Raw genomic sequence first — 5,942 nt, forward strand, 5'->3', positions numbered from 1 at the left:
ACTACTAATAACAAAATAGAATTTCACAACCAGTGAAAACTTTATATGACTAGCCTAAGAATAATGGAATTGTTGAGCAAATAATCCCACCTGATACTTGAACCCTACATTCTTATCAGGAAGGGGAGACCAGACATCATCTACAGCTAACATCAGAAAATACAAGTGGATCATCTCAAAGTGTGTGTGCACGTGCATGTGTATGTATGCACATGTGCAGACACACACACACACACACACACACACACACACACACACACATTCCTGGGCCTTCATGGATAGCTATATTAATAAGTTACTGCCACTGAAGTATTGACATATTTCTTTAATTCCTTATACATAAATAAATGCTCAGTATGGTGGAATGTAACCTCAGCAGCATTAGAGAAGCAGAGGTGTCCAGGGGTTTTCTGACAAGACAGATTAGTGTAATTAGCAAGTTACAGGTCAATGAAAGACTATACTTCAAAATATAGCATTGATGGCTTGGAAAAATGATACTCAAGAGTAAACTTGCTATCTAAAATGTTTAATGTGAGAGGAATAAAAGAAAGTGTTGCCCACATTCAAAGCCAAATTGTTACCAATGTAAAATGATGGTATATATAAGATATCCTATGTATACCTCAAAGTAACTAAAAAGAGAAGTATTTATAGTATTTCAAAACAAAGGAAGATTAGACAGTACCCTAAAGGGACATCTACAGTGACCTAATGGGATTTGTCTCTAGACTTCTAGAGTGATTTGACATAAGGAAATGGACAAGTGTATTTCATCAGTACTAAGGAAATGGAAGGTGAACATAAGATCATCACTTCCTGAGAGATGCAGAAAATGATTTTATAAAGTGCACTGTAAAAATCTTCCCAAATAAGGATCAGAAAGAATGTAATTCAACAACATAAAGCTATGTGTGTGAGGTAAGTAAAATCCTTTAATCTTAGATCTAGAAAGAAAATATTCATAGTATCGGAGTACTTTTGCCAAAATAAGTATATGAGAAAAAATGAAGGCAATAATTAATTCTGTATCCTAAGTGCTCTATATTTTATTTATGTTTGTAAACAAAATGCCATTATCTAAAACTCTCTTATCCTATTCAACATCCCATTTTGGAATCTTCATATGTAATTCTTTGTTTTTGTTTTTTTTTTTTGTTTGTTTGTTTTTTTGTTTTTTTGTTCTGGCTGTCCTGGAACTCTTTCTGTAGACCAGGCTTTCTGTAGGCCTTGAACTCAGAGATTTGCCTGCCTCTGCCTCATGAGTGCTGGGATCATAGATGTGTGCCACCACTGCCCAGCATTCCATATGCAACATTTTATACTCACAAAGGTATATTCTGTTGTTTATTTTTGCACATATATTTACTTTCTTATACCCTATAACAACTTATTTACCTTTGACTTTAATTCTCAATAACAAATCATGAATTTTATTTTTATCCTATAATTGATATCAGTTCTCAGTTCTTTATCAGTCAATTATTATGACAATATATTTATTATACAACAACAATAGCATAAACCAAATTCACATTAGTGTGTGTGTGTGTATGTGTCTGTGTGTGAGTGAGTGTGTTTATTCAATGTATTCTAACTTTACTACAGTTTTGATGGCCGCAGCTTAAAGCTACTTCATATCATATTTACTTCAGAGATATTTGGTGCCCTCATCTCCTGAAATTGTACTCCTGGATTTTATTCATATTATGTCAACGTCAGAATACAAGAGAAGAGTACACATTAAAATAAAATTAAACAACAAACAATGCCTGCATTCTCTACTCTGGTAATGAATGCCAGTATTCCATTACTGAAACTAGGTTAAATGACAAGTTCTGAATTTAAGTGGGGTAGTAGAATGAGTGTTCTGATCATCACATTGCCATAAAAAATAGTAAAGAAATTATATCTATTATAGACAGTAAAGTGTTAGCTAGAAGATTGAATAATCATAGTTGTTTCAACATATTCTGGGTCACTGAGAACTGTTTCCTTTAGATGGAATGTGACAAAACTTCCCTTTGTCAATGCAAGGCTGTGGTGTTCTAAGCGAAAGGAAATTTAGTAATGTAATGTTTCAGATGCTTTTGTTGGTCCCTACCCTGATCATACTTTTAATAATTTAAACTAATTAAGGTAACTCATTACAACTCTCAACTAAATGTGACCAACTGATGTTGAAAAGTAGGCCAAGTCATGGATGGCATCCTTTTACAGAACAAGTCTTCAGACAGATCTGCCAACAAAATCCAGGATCACAGCTCCTTTAATTATAAAACTGCATGGAGGAAGCCTCTGAGTGGCTCCACTTAAGGAGGAAGTCACGTTTCATATGAAATAAGTGGGCAATACCCACAGGTACCTGTAGGATGAAGGCATATCAATTCTGCTGCTGGAGGGAGAAGCACCATGGAATGCATGGTGTAAAGAGAGCACTATTAGGACATAGTCACGGAGTGCATTTTTCCTGGGTTCAGTTCTGGACTCTGACTCCTAGGTTATTGATGAGCGCCATGAATCAGTGGTAGCGTAAGACATGTGCTACTACTTCTATCAGTGAAGCAGCTTTGTTTTATGTGTATGTGGTGTGGAAGGATAGATTCATTGGTGGTACAATTCCAGCAGAGAGAATTCAGAACACACCTTTCATGCCTGTGAGTGAAACTTTATTTTTCACAAAATCTTGTTCTTACACCTGAATTACAGTAAGTCACCTCTAATCTTTTTTCAAGTAACAGATACAAAGTGGACAGAGAGGGTAGGAGGGAGAGAGGGAGAGGGAACTGGGATCGACATGTAAAATATAAAATAAATAAATAAATAAAACAAAACAAAACAAACAAACAAAAAAAAACCAACCAAACAAAACAGATACAGGAAGTTTGTTACCCTAGAACTTAGTGACTATTAAGCAGATATTTTTGCCAAGCACAAAAGCATACGGAGTCATATTTTTAGTATAATAAAAAAAATGAAATACAAGCATCACAGATAGACTGTTCCCTAGGTATTTGGCTTATTTACTATTCCTGCTAGTATTTCCTAACTCTTGTGAATAAAGGTTTACTGGGAATTAAATTCCTGATTAGTTTATGTGGAGAAATAGTGACTTGAATATTAAAGGACTTGTGTTTGAACCAAATAACAGAACAAAGTAGGCTTTTAATTTTACTCTCTCTAAGACTTAATTATCTTATGTGAACAAATGAAGATAGCAGAGCTTATATATTGTATTATTATAAACATGATGCTGAGATTATATGGAAATTTCTTAATATTTTGCATAGTACCTAGCTACCAATAAATGCTTCTGTTAAAGTGGTTAATTTATATTATATTTTATTTACAATTTTATTATTTATTTTATTATTATTAATATTTATTTGTTGTTATTTATTATTTTACTGGTTTAGTTATTATCTTGACCTATAAAGTGATATTGCACATAAATTTCACATGAGTGAAATTTAATCCTCATAAGTAAAAGAGAGGGGAACTACATAGTAACATTCTATTTTAAATTAATCTTTATTTCATTTGTATACAAATATGTAGACTAAGAATGTCTCATTTTATTCATAAGTTTAAGCATTGTGAACCACAAGTTTTATAATTGTTGGGGCAGAATTACACTAAAACATGAATTAATTTAATCCTAGTGTTTCATTATGTGTAAAGGAATTTAAACAAATACCTTTAGAATGATTTTTTTGTTTTTCAGGTAAATTAAGTAAATTCATAGTAATTACCAGTAGAATCTCATTTAAATTGGTACAATAGTGACCCTGAATTTGTTTTCTTCCTAGCTATTTTCTAAATCCCATTCCCTGTAACTCTAGGCTTAGCTATATTTCTTGCTTTGAACAAGGCAACAAAATAAAAGAAATCTGTACAAACAAGGGGTTATGCATTGTGACTTGAGACCACATATGTATCCCATACTACAAAATTCATTTGGCATACATGTTTTTATGCTACTTCATATATTTCAGACAATTCACGAAATATTTGGAGGAGTTATCAATAGTCAATAACATAATTCAGAAACATAACTAACCAAAATTAATGATAATGAACAGACAGGAGAAAAGCAATTCTAAAAAAATGCATTACAGTTGCTAGGATATTCTACCAAAAAGGCTTCACAGTAAATTACTCCATCTCAAGGGTATCCAGCACCAGTTCTGTGAAGTTTCTATATCAGTATCAACTTTCCAGAATGGGAGTCAGGAATAACAATGTAGAGAACACCAACTTTCTATAGAATTTGTGACCAGGTCTAAGTTTTGTGTTGGCCAAGAAAGTAATAGAGGGATAATGGCTCTGGAACCATAAAAAGTAGACAAGGCAGGCCACACTCCAAAATAATTATCGGAATCATCAAAAGGTCTCAGTGCTTATAGCAAGCAGTATGTAGTGGTGATCTATAAAGTTTATCAAGTGGATCAACCTCAGTTTGACTGTTCCTACTGCAAACATTACACAATAAAAGCAAGAAAATTTGGGAGTTGGTGGAAGCATAGCTCTTACCTTGATTTTGGTGATGGTATAATAGGTTTTGTTAATTTCTAAATGTACCATGTTAGAACATACATCGCATAGTGACTTATATTTCAACAAAAAGATGTAATTATTCATGTGGTACTGAGGTAAGATGAAATCACTGCCAATTAGAGGAGGCAAGGAAATCTTGGACCAGATGAGCTTCAACTATGTTGATCCTTCTTTATAATTCCTTTCTACTTTGTCCATTTGGCCTCAGCATGTCTACTCTTAGCATATACTTTACCAAATTCCAATTCTGGACATTTGGAATGGTTATGGCCAAAGCCTGTTTATTAGAGATCTGATCCTGAGTGTAGAAATGCCCACTGAAGACCCTGTTTCCCAAAGCTAACTTAGCATGATAAGTGTCCTCTCCTGGTTCTACCTACATGAATTCAAAATCATTTTGGTTTTATTCTAGGTACATCTCACCCACGACTCTTTTTTTTTTTTTTTTTTTTTTTTTTTTGGCACTTCATTCTAATTTTTTTTTTAACCTAAGCAATGCTTGTAGAGCAGTACTCATGTTTATTTCTGTGGGCACTACAGCAACTTCTAGTTACCATTTTTCTGTTTTCATAAATTTTAACAGCATAGCATTTGAATAATGTTTTTTTCTTCAATTTCTACAAAAATATCAGAGAATCTCTTTCTCCATGCAATGCTGTTGCCAACATGGATATAAATACCACAGTTATCTCCTTACTATATAAGATAAAAACACTCTGAGAGGCTCTTAAGTTTCCCAGGACATATGTTGAGGTTGTTACTCTTAAGCTGTGCTGTAATCATTATTTAATACTGCACTGGCTGCTAAGAAATACTAAGTTTGTTCCAGTCCTAGTTCACCTACACTTTAAGTTTCAAGGATTACAAGTAGAAGGAGCACAGAACATAATTTGGAAACGTGTAGAAGAGAATACAATTTCCAAGGAAGGATGTGTGGAAAGCAGTGCATCTGTATACTTTGGCACACTGCTGTAGTGACCTGAACAGTCAGAAGTCTAGTTTGTATGTGGAAAATGGTTTCATTTATTTCTTAAAGATATATCATATCTTGTTTCATTGTAACCTGAAACAAGCATAGTGATTAACTTAGCACTTAAATGCAAAGTATCATAATGAAACTAGCACTCTGAAGGCACATGGAGATCATAAACAGAAGAGATGGGGCTTCTGGCCTCCAAAATCTTGCAGTTAGCTAAGGGGGCCATATTCATAAACATGATGGTGTTCTACTTAACTTTGCCTGTATTAGGCAATGCTGGATTTTAGAAAACCTTTCCAAATTACATGAGCCCATCAGAACCCCCCCCCAAATGGTTTCCTGGAAGTTGTGACAATAAAGCAAGTTTGCCAAAACAAAAGAGCCAGAAGTAGGGCAGAGGGGTTTC

This window comes from Phodopus roborovskii, unplaced genomic scaffold, assembly GCF_943737965.1.
Source record: "Phodopus roborovskii unplaced genomic scaffold, PHOROB, whole genome shotgun sequence".
Taxonomy (NCBI): Eukaryota; Metazoa; Chordata; class Mammalia; order Rodentia; family Cricetidae; genus Phodopus; species Phodopus roborovskii.